At 41.4% G+C, this 14,365-nt stretch overlaps 1 non-coding gene across 1 annotated transcript; it reads right to left on the reverse strand.

The window, feature by feature from the left end:
• Positions 1-13,254: 13,254 nt before the first annotated feature.
• LOC111905889 (small nucleolar RNA R71) lies at positions 13,255-13,361 on the reverse strand. The gene has a single exon (XR_002855049.1). It is a non-coding gene; the product is annotated as a small nucleolar RNA R71 (small nucleolar RNA).
• Between the last annotated feature and the right edge of the window lie 1,004 nt (positions 13,362-14,365).

Below are 14,365 nucleotides of genomic sequence, written 5' to 3' on the forward strand. Positions count from 1 at the left end.
TCGTGACCTCTTTCTCTTCGGATGTGGGACTACACCTAGTCAGGGCGATTGGATAACGTGATTAGTACGGACGACGCCTTCGGGTTCGTTAGTATAACTATAAACTGGGCGTTTGTGTAATGCGGGTTTGTAGTAAATAATCATGCTCGAGAACCTTCCAACGTTGCCTGGGACGGACTTTATACGCTATGCAATGGTTTCAATGTAACTTCATGTAATTCAAGGAATTAGGAAAACATCGGGTTTTCCTAGGGTTTTCAATACATACAATTTCAGAATACATACGATTTCAACAAACAATATTTTACAAGTATAGAAAACAAACAAGCATACTTATGGATCTTCACAAACGTTTTCAAAAGCTTTTCTTTTCAGAAAATATCGGATTTTCTGGTGGATTTTCAAACAATACAAACATTCGATTTCAAACACTACTTATGAACTCACCAACATTTCATATGTTGACGTTTTTCAAAATACTTGTATTCTCAGGGAACCAGTGAATCAAGGGAAATCATATTCAGTGACGGTTGCAGTTTATTTTTGTATGAATTGAACAAATTAGTTTTTGGGGAATGTAATGTTTAAACAATGTATGATATGTAAACGCTACTGGTTGTACTATGTTAATGAATGGTGACGAATGTTGTTATGTTTCATATATATTCAATGTTATGGTATTCAATTGAGTCACGACAGCCCCCGGACGTTTCCGCCGTCTAGTTCGGGGGTGTGACAGGTTGGTATCAGAGCTTTGTTTATAGTGAACTAGCATGTCGAGCCATACATTGATATGCAACTATAAACCAAAAAGAGGGACTAACATAACTCTGAACAAAACAAGTAAATAAAACACACTTACTTGCATTAGAGATAGGAACCTAATGCCGAATCAAACACAATAACGCTGGTATCTCGGTTAATTCGGGACTGTTCTTAGTGATACCAAGGAGTGAATGTAGCCTGATCAACTACATTCTCTCCAAAGTAAAACTAACACACGTCTTGATGAGATTGGGATGACTAGGTAACCTAAAACTATACCCTTTATCACTCAAAAAGAGAATGTTTGCTTAGTATGTATGATAGACATAGCATCCTAGGATAATGTAGCATATTTACGTACTCGCGCAGACAGCATGGCTGGCTTTCATCACCCTGGAGACCCCTACTTCCCTAATCAGGGAAACAACGGGTGGCTAGAGGAGGAGGAGCCTGAGGAAGAGCCTGAAGAAGAACCTGAGGAGGACCCTGAAGAGGAATCAGACGGGGAACCGGAGGCAGAAGTCGAGGGCGAGCCTGCCGAACCCGAGGAAGACGAAGAACCTTTCGGAGAGGAGCTTGAGGACAGCGAAGGGGGTGATTCGGACGCAGAGTCCGAGGTCATCGATCCCCCTTACCCGATCAGGGTGCCTGCTTATCGTGTGGGACCCACTAGACCTACCCCTCCTTGGGGCATTGATCTTTGGAGATGGAGCAGACATCAGGGACAGAGACCCTCGTTTGGCATGTCACGTGAGTTCTTTGACTTGAGGGACGGAGGACCGGCCGACCGAGCCCTACCGGTCATGGTGAGACGGTTACGGGACACCGGCGACCTTGCTCAGGACACTGCTGATCAAGTACGCCAGCTGTGGACTAGGGTCGAGCGTGCGGAACAGGAGACGCGTGACGTCCTCCGGGAGTTTCACATGAGGCAGGTAAGGTGGGAATCTCGACTCCAGGATGCAGAACGCTTGGTGGCTCGTCTTCAGGGAGCGTCCACATCTTCGGCACCACCTCCTGACGCAGCTCATCGCGGTTAGGGATAGACCTATCGTAGTAGGATATTAGTAACTATGTTATGTACTCCGGCTCTATGTTTAAGTGACTACACTACTCATGGAGCTGTTATGCTGTCGGGTTAGTGTTACTTATGTATGCTCCTACGAGCAAATTTTCTTGTACTAAATGCGGATAATATTAATAAACTTTTGTGTGTCTTGCTATGATATTCTCAGTTGTTATGTGTTGAGGCGTTATGATTGTATGCTTGATGATAGTAATGTTTAGGTTCGTACCCTACACCTAGTTAGTAGGATCATAACCTCACCGAAACCACGTACACTCAACATCTTTCCGTTTCATGACAGAAAGATGCCTCGCCCAGCTACTCGCGGAAATCCCGAACCAACCCCGCCCGAAGTTGACTCCACTGCTTTCCAGGCAGCCGTGTCTGCTGCGGTCACGGCAGCTATGGCACAACTTCACCGAGGAAACAATGGAGGAGGCAATGGTCAGGGCTCCGGAAGTTCGAACAACGGGACGAACCAAGGGCTCACTAAAACGTGCACCTACAAGGATTTTGCGAACGCTAAACCCCGAACTTTCAACGGCACTGGGGGAGTGATCGCTCTAAAGCGATGGATTGAGAAGGTAGAGTCGGTGTTCGAGATATGCGAGTGCCCCGAGCAGATGAAGGTGAAGTTCGCGGCCTGCACTTTTGTGGACCAAGCACTCACCTGGTGGAATGGTCACATAGAAGCTATGACACTTCCTGTTGCCAACTCTATACCCTGGACAGAAATGAAAGAGATGTTGACGGCTGAGTACTGCCCCCGAGGTGAAATACAGAAGATGGAGCAGGAGCTGTGGAATCTCACGGTGCAGAATGGGAACATCGATGCTTACATATCGAGATTCAGCGAACTATCCCTGTTGTGCCCGGGTATGATCACATCAGAGGGAAAGAAGATTGAACGATTCATCTGGGGACTGACATCCCCCATTCAAGGGAATGTGATAGCTGCTAACCCTGAAACGTTTGACAGCGCGAAGAGATTGGCAAAGAGGCTATATGATCATAACCACAAAAAGGGCGAAAAACCAGTGGAGACCGAGAAGAAGAAGGAGGGGGATGGTAAGAAGGGATGGAACCACAAAAGAAAGGGGCGTCAGGGTCCCGAGACCTCCAAAAAGCAGCAAACGGTGGCAGTTCACGCTGTCACTGCGCCGGTTCCAGTCACCCCACATGCTCCAGCCTCAGCTGCTTCAAATGCTTCAAGACCCTATTCCGGTAGCGCTCCCAAGTGCAATAAATGCAGCTTCCAACATCATGGAGAATGTAAGGAGTTCCATTGCACCAGTTGCAACCGAAGGGGACACACTGCGAAGTTCTGCAGGACTTATCCTTCTCAGAACCAGAGTCAGGGAAACAACCAGAACAACAACAACAACCACCGCAACATCGACAACACCAATGCCGGCGGCAATAACGCAGGGCCTAGCCACACCTGTTTCGGGTGTGGAAGGACGGGACATTTCCGTCGAGATTGCCCTAACAACAACAACAACTCAGGAAACAGAGGAACAGGAAGAATGCTGACTATGGGTCAGAGTGATGCAGTTCAAGATCCCACAGTTGTGACCGGTACGTTTCTCCTAAACCACACTTATGCATGCATCTTATTTGATACCGGAGCGGAGCGAAGTTTCGTAAGCGAGAAGTTTAAACATTTATTAAAACAACAACCCCAGAAGCTAAATGAAACCTATACGGTGGAAATGGCCAATGGGAAAACCGAATCCACTAGGGAGATCTACATCGGATGTACCCTAACCCTTAACCAACACGTCTTTCGAATAGACCTAATGCCAGTATCAATTAGGAGTTTTGATGTGATTATCGGCATGGATTGGTTAAGCCCCCACCATGCTGAGATTATGTGCCACGAAAAGGCCGTTCGCCTTCGTCTCCCAAATCACGAAACCCTAGTAATTTACGGAGACAAACCCAGTACGAATCTCCGCCTCATCTCGTGCATCAAAGCACAAAAACACTTGCGAAAGAACAATTTGGCGTTCTTGGCTCACATAGTGGACAAGACCAAAGAAGAAACTAACATCCAAGACATTCCGGTAGCGTGTGAATTTCCGGACGTATTTCCCGAAGATCTTCCAGGAGTACCCCCAGAGAGACAGGTTGAATTCCGAATCGACCTCGTTCCAGGAGCAACTCCCCTCGCTAAATCACCATATCGGTTGGCACCTGCTGAAATGCAGGAATTATCCAGCCAACTCAGTGAGCTTCTGGACAAGGGATTTATCCGACCTAGCTACTCGCCATGGGGAGCTCCGGTGCTCTTTGTCAAAAAGAAGGATGGATCTTTCAGAATGTGCATCGATTACAGAGAGTTAAACAAACTCACTGTTAAAAACCGCTACCCACTCCCGCGAATCGATGATTTATTCGACCAGCTCCAAGGAGCTAGCTACTTTTCTAAAATAGACTTACGGTCCGGATACCACCAACTCAAAGTCCGAGAAGAGGATATTCCAAAAACCGCTTTTCGAACCCGCTATGGACATTATGAATTCGTCGTAATGCCCTTCGGTCTAACAAATGCACCTGCCGCATTTATGGACCTAATGAATCGAATCTGTCGACCGTTCCTGGACAAATTCGTCATTGTGTTTATCGATGACATCCTCGTCTATTCTCGAAGCAAAGAGGAGCATGGACAACATCTCCGACAAGTCCTAGAAACGCTGCGATCGGAAAGGCTTTACGCCAAACTCTCTAAGTGTGAGTTTTGGCTACGGAGCGTGAATTTTCTAGGTCACGTAGTTAGCCAAGATGGAATTCATGTGGATCCCTCTAAGGTCAAAGCTGTGGAAGGATGGGAAACTCCGACTACGCCCACAGAAATTCGTCAGTTCTTAGGCCTAGCAGGCTACTATAGGAGATTCATCCAAAACTTCTCTAAAATCGCCAAGCCACTTACCTTGCTTACGCAAAAGAGTGTGCCATTCAAGTGGACAGACCGACAAGAGATTGCGTTTCGAACCTTGAAGCAAGCTCTTTGCAGCGCTCCTGTACTATCTCTACCAGAAGGAACGGAAGATTTTGTAGTTTACTGTGACGCGTCAAATCAAGGCTTAGGTTGCGCTCTCATGCAACGTGGAAGAGTGATAGCATATGCGTCCCGCCAACTAAAGACGCACGAAGTAAATTACACGACCCATGACCTAGAACTGGGAGCCGTGGTCTTCGCCCTAAAAATTTGGAGGCACTACCTGTACGGTACAAAGTGCACCATCTTTACGGACCACAAGAGCCTCCAGCACATCTTCAATCAGAAGGAGCTGAACATGAGACAACGAAGATGGGTGGAATTGTTAAACGACTACGAATGCGAGATCAAGTACCATCCAGGCAAGGCCAACGTGGTAGCTGACGCATTAAGTCGGAAGGAATACACAAATCGCCGTACGAAAACGCACTCGACAACCATTCAGTCTCATCTGACCACTCAAATTGCATCAGTCCAGGCAGAGGCTATGAAAGCGGAAAATAGAACTAGCGAGGCATTGCGCGGAATGGAGAAGAACCTGGAAGTCAAAGGGAATGGGGTACACTACTTCATGAACCGTATTTGGGTTCCAAAAATCGGAGGATTCAGGCAGACCGTTATGAAGGAAGCCCACAAGACACGATACTCCATTCATCCTGGTTCGGACAAGATGTATTTGGACATTAAGCAGCACTATTGGTGGCCTAACATGAAGGCGGAAATCGCAACTTATGTTAGTAAGTGCCTTACGTGTGCCAAAGTAAAAGTGGAATACCAGAAACCTTCCGGATTGTTACAGCAACCGGCAATCCCTGAGTGGAAATGGGAGGGGATTTCTATGGACTTCGTGACCAAGCTGCCCAAGACGTCGGACGGATTGGACACCATATGGGTAATAATCGACCGACTGACGAAATCTGCCCATTTCCTGCCAATCAAAGAGTCCTACAAGATGGAGAGGCTGACGCGTATGTACCTACGAGAGATTGTAAGACTTCATGGAGTGCCAAAATCTATCATCTCGGATAGGGACAGTAGGTTCACGTCACGCTTTTGGCAGTCGCTCCACAAGGCCATGGGAACTCATCTTGATATGAGCACCGCGTATCACCCACAAACGGACGGTCAAAGCGAACGAACCATTCAGACGCTTGAAGACATGCTTCGTGCATGCGTGATAGACTTCGGAAAGTCTTGGGATACCCACCTACCATTGATCGAGTTTTCATATAACAATAGTTATCATTCGAGCATTAAGGTGGCCCCTTTCGAAGCACTGTACGGGCGTAAATGTAGATCACCGTTATGTTGGGCTGAAGTAGGTGACACCCAGCTAGCAAGAACACATACGTCGGATAGGGCAATGACAGGACCGGAAATCATTCGCGAGACCACAGAAAAGATTGTCCAGATCAAAGCTCAATTACAGGCATCGCGTGACCGGCAAAAGAGCTACGCTGATAAACGGCGAAAACCCTTAGAATTCCAGGTCGGTGATCGAGTATTGTTGAAGGTCTCACCCTGGAAAGAGGTTATACGTTTCGGAAAACGAGGAAAGCTAAACCCACGGTACATTGGACCTTTCGAAATCGTCGCCCGAATAGGTCCAGTAGCCTACAGACTACAACTACCCACGGAGCTAAACGGTGTACACCCCGTGTTTCATGTTTCTAATCTGAAAAAGTGCCTATCAGATGAAACCCTTGTCATTCCTCTTGACGAAATCGAAATCAATGAGAATCTCCTGTTCGTCGAAGAACCAATCGAAATCATGGACAGGGAGGTGAAGCGTACTAAGCAGAGCCGCATCCCGATCGTGAAGGTACGGTGGAACGCAAAGCGTGGACCAGAATTCACGTGGGAACGCGAAGATCAAATGAAGCAGAAGTACCCTCACCTATTCTAGCAATTCTCAAATCTAGCTTTCAAACAGAATTTCGGGACGAAATTCCCTCTAACGGGGGGATGATGTCACAACTGTAAATTTTGAGCCATGTAATCTATGCATTCAAGTTAATGTGAATCAAAAACTTCAATCAAATACAACATGCTAGGACTACAAATAGTCATCAAACAATTGGAGACCCTAGAAGTTCTTGTTAAGTCTAATTTAGGCTAGAACTTCCTTATTGGATCCAAATGGGCCAATAAGCTTCCAATTAGACTATCATGGGCTTAGAACCCTAATTGGACTCTAATTGGACCCACATTTATTTATTTTAACATTTTAGGTCATATTGGGCCTAGAATTAAATAAATTAAAAGCCTTGATACATGAATAACCTAAAACTAGTTCAAGAAAAACATAAAAATCCTACTACATTCTCTTAAGCATAAAACACACTCTAACTAACTCAAATATTGGGCTTAAGGGCCAAAAGGCCCAAAAATCTTTTTTTTCTTTCAAATTCTCGGCCCAAGGCCCACACCCAAAGAGAAATGGAAGAGTTGACTAATTGCTTGCCACCTCATTATTACCCAACATGTTTCCATGCACCTTAGTCCATATCTCCATGCATATCACTTCAAAAGTCATTTCTTCTTCTCTCTTCTCTCACTCTCGGCCATACACACTTACACCCACCAAAAATCTCTCAAACACTCTCTAGATCACTCAAGAACATCTCTCCCCCTCCATCCAAAATCTCGAAAATTTGGAAGCATTCAAGAAGGTTCTTCCACAAAATTCTTCATCTAAGGTAAGATCATGCATAGATCTATGGTTTAAATTCTTTTGTTATCAAAATCCTTTCCTAACCTATGCAAAAATCGTGATCTTACACCCTAGAACCATCTCAAAACTCAAGATCTTCATCAAAGGGAGCCAAGGCCAAAAACACTTCATTTTTCTTCCATCTTTTCTTCCAAAAACCGAATCAACACCCCAAGGTGAGATTCATACCCCTATTTTCTGTTTTTATGAGTTTTGTGGGGGGGAATACAAGTGAAAGTGTAGATCTATATGTGTTTGTATGCCTTGTATGATTTCCATGCTTATATGTATGCTTATAGGTGTTTTAATGTTGGATCTAGCCATTAAACCCCTCAAAACCGAGATATAACTTATGTATTATGATTTTAGCTTCAAATATATTTCTACATATAAAGTGATACAAGAAAAATAGCTAAGTGGTTAGCAACAATTTTCTTTAAGCTAAAAACACCCATTTTGGGCCAAAAATGTGAAAAATACAAAATTAAGGGCCCAAATTGACATTTCACAGATTCTGATGGTTGAAATGTGCCAAAACAGTTTCCATAAAACTATTTCTGGAATTATATTCAATTAGAGGATTAAAAACATAAATTTCAAGCTTATTGGGCTAAAAATGAAAATTTCGGCCCAAGGAGGCCCATTATGCGAATTTTTCTGTTTTTTGAAGGGCCAAAACTGTGAATTTCTGTAAAACAGTGGACTATAAGTGTCCCAAATCCTTTTCAAAGGTTTAAAATGCTTTTTAAATTTAAAAAGGACCAAAGTTGCAAAAATTTTCCAATTTGGGCCAAAATTGTCAAAATTGCGAAAAGAAGGGCTAAAACCGAGAAAAACTGCATTTTCAGGGACTTAAACTGTTTTCTATGAAAAATATGCTGGAAAATATTAATTTCAATAATTTTTGGTGTTAAAATGTCAAGAAAAATAGTTTAAGGACCAAACCGGGAAATATTACAATAAAAGGGTTGAAAATGTAAATTTTACAAATAATGAGGGGCTGAAAACAGAAATATTTCAAGGCTAATTCAATATGTACAATTTGATCAAATAATGACACCTTGACTATCAACGAAATACAACTTATTACAATACCAAAAGTCGTTGTTAAACGAATTGGCTCGGTCTCGAGCCAATGGAAATCTACAACTACTAACTCTTCGACACTACGAATCATACAAATAACGTTTGGTAATACATATACATACGAGTGTGCACAGACGTCTACGCACCATCTTCGGGCCCCAAAAGTGTAAAATCTTGCTTGTTGGGCCTAGCTAGCCCAATGACCTGATCTTAAGGCCCGAAGACACATATTTTCTACGAAGTGTTGAGTTTCACCGACTTGGCACAACGTAGAGTGACTTTCAATGGCTTGTACCACTGGTCCCCAAGGGTCCATGGTATTGCTAGAAGAGTCTGCATATTTTACGAGGCGGGTCGGGGACCCCTCGCACGCATATTTTCCCCAACCGGTTAATGGAGTCACCGGGGTCTTCGTGACCTCTTTCTCTTCGGATGTGGGACTACACCTAGTCAGGGCGATTGGATAACGTGATTAGTACGGACGACGCCTTCGGGTTCGTTAGTATAACTATAAACTGGGCGTTTGTGTAATGCGGGTTTGTAGTAAATAATCATGCTCGAGAACCTTCCAACGTCGCCTGGGACGGACTTTATACGCTATGCAATGGTTTCAATGTAACTTCATGTAATTCAAGGAATTAGGAAAACATCGGGTTTTCCTAGGGTTTTCAATACATACAATTTCAGAATACATACGATTTCAACAAACAATATTTTACAAGTATAGAAAACAAACAAGCATACTTATGGATCTTCACAAACGTTTTCAAAAGCTTTTCTTTTCAGAAAATATCGGATTTTCTGGTGGATTTTCAAACAATACAAACATTCGATTTCAAACACTACTTATGAACTCACCAACATTTCATATGTTGACGTTTTTCAAAATACTTGTATTCTCAGGGAACCAGTGAATCAAGGGAAATCATATTCAGTGACGGTTGCAGTTTATTTTTGTATGAATTGAACAAATTAGTTTTTGGGGAATGTAATGTTTAAACAATGTATGATATGTAAACGCTACTGGTTGTACTATGTTAATGAATGGTGACGAATGTTGTTATGTTTCATATATATTCAATGTTATGGTATTCAATTGAGTCACGACAGCCCTCGGACGTTTCCGCCGTCTGGTTCGGGGGTGTGACATTGTTGCTTCATTACTCTTTCATTTGGGGTAATTAACTTTTATCTTGTTTCATATAATCTCATAGACATTGTGACAGCTTACATATTTTTTATGAACACCAAGTGTTCGATGAAATGCCTCAATGAAAAAACCTCCACAAATAAATCAAGAATAAGGTGGTGTATTTATTATTGCAGTCTGTAGGTGCTTGTTGATGGTTTTTTTGCTGAAACAACCTCATTTTATTTGATATCTTTGTTTAATTTTCCTCTTTGTAGGACTTGAAAGAGGTGACTTAAAGAGCTTAATGGGTTAAGTTGGCATCTTAACCCTAATAAGTATAAAAGTGACATTTTATTTGAAAATCCTTAACTTTAAACCCTTAGGTTAAATTGAATTTCACATCTCTATAGCCTAATAAGTAGTCAACAATCATGTTAAAAGTAATAAACTTAAGGCTTAACCATTAATTTCTTAATAGAACACCAAAAATGATTTAGAATATATTATGATCAGTTTTCCCTAATCTATCCTCTAAGTTCTAAAATGCGTGCAAGTCAATACGACCATCTAAAAATCATGAGAATTAGTTTTATGGAAATCTTAGTGTGTCTACTTTCTTCAAACTTTGAATCACATTCGAAATTCCAACTCCTTGAGGGGTAAAATTGGCAATCTTCTCAGGTTGGTCCATGTTGTCACAGATTTCATGCACTGTCTTAAAACAATCATAATAAATTCATCCGAACTCCAAATGCCAAAATTCCAAAGTCTATAATTAGATATGGATATATAGTTTCCAGCATATAAAGGGACTGTTGTAATTCTTAGTAGATTGATACAGTTTATTCCAAGAGTGTTGAGTGGTCCAGAAAGTGACAATTAAAAGTTACGAACTTGTAAATTTAATATAAAATAAGCCAAAAATCATTAGAATGAGATCTTTATATTTCTGAAAAGATAAAAGAGGGAACTTTACCAATATAATTTTATCAAAATTTAATAACTAGTTTAAAGGTAAGAAACCATATCCCAAACAGAGGACTACAATCCAAGAGAAAATAAGGAAATATGTACATAAGTTTTATAAGATTAATACAACAAACACAAGCTAAATAATGTTATAATTTTTGTGTAGGTTTGATATTTGCATATTTAGTTCGTATTAAGTATAGATTTTTTATTATTTATTAGCTAATTTATTGCATTTCATGGACAAAAGGTACTTAAAAGTGTTTGAATTATGTTTTCAGTCCAAAAGTGAAGCTCGGAAGAAAAAGGAAGCAGGAGAAGCGGTTGGGAGCTCGGGAATTGAACAAAGAAGAAAACCACCAAAAACAACACCTACTCAGCGAGTAGGGTCGACTACTCGGCGAGTCTGAGCGAATATTCGAGAAGATAAAGACTCGGAGACCCAGCGACTTATCGTATACGAGGATTGAGAGATGGACTCGACGAGTCGGCACCTGACTCAACGAGTCGTTTCGCATATATAAAGATAACTCCTCATATCGAAAAGGAGAGAATTATGAAACCCTTCTGGAGAAATTAGCCACGATTAAAGAGCCAGAAGAACCTTGGAGAACGAAGATACAACCTAGAATCCAATCCCGAAGGAGATTTGAGGCAAATTTCATCATTCTAATTAATCTTTTGTTTTCCATAATGGCTAGACAATTAGAATTCGTTTATTTGCTGTTATTTACTTCAATCATGAGCTAAAACTCTTAAACTTCTGTTTAGGGATACAAAATTGAGACTATGGTTTGATTATTGGTATGATTAATTAAATATTGGTGATTTTTGTTATTTTTAGCTTGCTAAAGAACCTTGTGTGTGAATGATAATTAATTTTCTGTTAATAGGAAGGTAATCAAATAGCATGAACATCTTTTGATTATCAACCTCATATGTTTACGTGACCACTTTATCATATGTCTAGGATTAATGAACATGAAACTAGAATTAATAAGAAAATTAAGTAAATTCATGTGTGAGCTTGTGTGATAACCATCAACAAGAAATTAACTAAAGGACCAAATTAGTTAATTATTGCAAGTCTAAATTAACCCGAATAATTAATCTAGTGAATTTAATTAAATTAGACAACTGATCACTGTTTGAGTTAGTTATTATACTAAGGGTTAGTGTAGCGAACGTGAAGCTAATCATTAGAGTTGGTAGCCAATAAAAGAATTAATCCATTACACTATTACCATGAAATCAACCATAGGATCAATTGAGTTGAACTAAACAGAAGTTCCTTCCCATTATTGAATCTAGTTAATTCTTTGCTTTTGTAGTTTTTTAAATTAAGTGATAGTTAGTAAGTTTCTAGTCTTGTAAAACTAGAGAAAACCCCTACTTATTAATTAATTTAGATAGAATTAGTTTTTAGTTTTAATTTACCGTTCCCTGTGTTCGATACCCTGCTTATTTAGCTATACCACAATTGATAGGTCCACTGCCTTTGTGTGTTTAGTTTATAATTAAAAGTAGGTTTAAAACTAGTTAGTTTCATACACATCAAGTTTTTGGCATCGTTGCCGGGGAACGGTTCTAAAATTAACATTAAATTCTATTTTTATCGATCCTTTGTGTAAGATTTATCTTACACGGAGTTAATTCTTAGGTAATTTAGTAATTAGTGTAAGTTTTAATAAAAATCTGTTTTTAAAAGTAATTAGAAAATTTTTCTAGTTTTGCCTTCAACTCGCCGAGTGCACTCATGTCGACTCGGCGAGTTCATCGCTGATTCACAGTTTTAATTTTCATTTACTTTTTGTTCTTTTTATGCGTTTTTTGTTATTTACAGTTGTTTCATGACCCGAGGATCTGATACACCTCTGATCCCTCCTCTCTAAGACCCGGAATCCGCATTAAGGAGGAGCAAAGGAAAAGTCATTGGTGAATCCGCTTCTTCAAAGTATTCGCCACTAAAGAACCTCAAATCCGTTTTCAGCAAGAAGAGGAGCAGCAAATCAGGAGCATCCAGTGCCTCTTTGACAATCGAAGGCCCAATTAAAGAAGACACCGAGTATGAGACCGAGGAAGAAGAAGAACCCACATACGTGCACGAATCCGATTTGGAAGACGATTTAGCTATCACTATGGCTAATATCGATGAAGTCCCCACGGGGGAATGGAAGAAGAGGATGCGCGATGACACGGGCCCGGGACTTGTGCAGCCTGCAATTCCCGCTACCGCTACTTTCGAGCTAAAGGGCCATATTCTCGCTCAACTCAAGGAGATTCCTTTTTATGGAAAAGACCACGAAGATGCCTACAAGCACTTGGACGAAGTGAATGATGTGGCTGACTACTTCAATGTACCAAATGTTCCACGCGAGACCCAGCTTCTTCGCATGCTTCCAGTCACAATCAAGGGTGCTGCAAAGGATTGGCTCAAGTCACTTCCTCCCGGATCGGTCACCACATGGGCCAAGATGAAAGAAGAGTTCATAGACCACTTTTACCCACCTTCCAAAATAGCCAAGCTAAAGAAAGCCATTGCCAACTTCGAGCAACAACTCGGAGAATCCCTTTATGAGGCTTGGGAAAGTTACAAAGGCCTTCTTAGAAATTGCCCACACCATGACCTCAATAGCCAACAAGAGGTCTCCATCTTCTATGATGGAGTCAATGTCACTACAAGACAATTGATCGATTCATAAGGCCCGCTCACGAAGAAGCCACCTCCCGTGATCAAGGAATTAATAGAAGAATTCTCTAAGCATTCTAGAGAATACCACAATCCAAGAATGAAGTAAGTCGGGGGGTAGTGAACTCGGCAAATGATAGCATGGTTTGATGGCTAAGCTCAATAGTCTAGATACAAAGATGACAAAAATGGATCAAACAATCCATGTTATTCGAGTTGGATGCGAGAATTGTAGAGGACCTCATCTCACAAAAGATTGTGACTTAGATGAAAATGGAAACAAGAAGGCTCAAGTGTTCTACTCAAGCGGCGATTGATACGACGAGAATTGGCGGAAACCGAAGAAGGATTGGCTCCCGTATGAAGAATACAAGAAGGCAAAGGAGGAGAAATACAAGCAGAAGGAGAGGGGATTTTATCAAAAGGAAGAACCGATAATGGAAAAGAAAGCCGATTTAGAAGAATTGTTCACTAGATTCATAGCCGCGTCCGAAAAAAGACACAATGATCACGATGCTGTAATACAAGAGACCATAAATATGTTAAGGAATCAACAGGCATCTATTCTCAACATTGAGAAACAGCTAGGGCAACTTGCATATCAAGTGAACGAAAGAAGGTCGGGTCAACTTCCAAGTAACACCGAAAATAATCAGAGAATGGAGAATGTGAGTGTTGTGACTTCCAGCTATGAAGAAATTTTCACACCTGCACAGAGGATCTCCAAGGTGAATACAGAAAAGGCAGAAGAGTCGGCTCCAGCTAAACCCGACCAGACTCGCCGAGTCACTCTAATGGACTCGACGAGTCCATGCGCTGATGACAAAACTATTATTCCCTTAAAGCCATACAATCCCCCTTTGCGATACCCAATCAGAGCCATGCCTGGTGAAAAGGTTAAAGCATATAGAGCCTTCTTGGAGCATGTTCGAGCCCTTCAAGTC

The sequence above is a fragment of the Lactuca sativa genome, chromosome 8, assembly GCF_002870075.4.
Source record: "Lactuca sativa cultivar Salinas chromosome 8, Lsat_Salinas_v11, whole genome shotgun sequence".
NCBI lineage: Eukaryota > Viridiplantae > Streptophyta > Magnoliopsida > Asterales > Asteraceae > Lactuca > Lactuca sativa.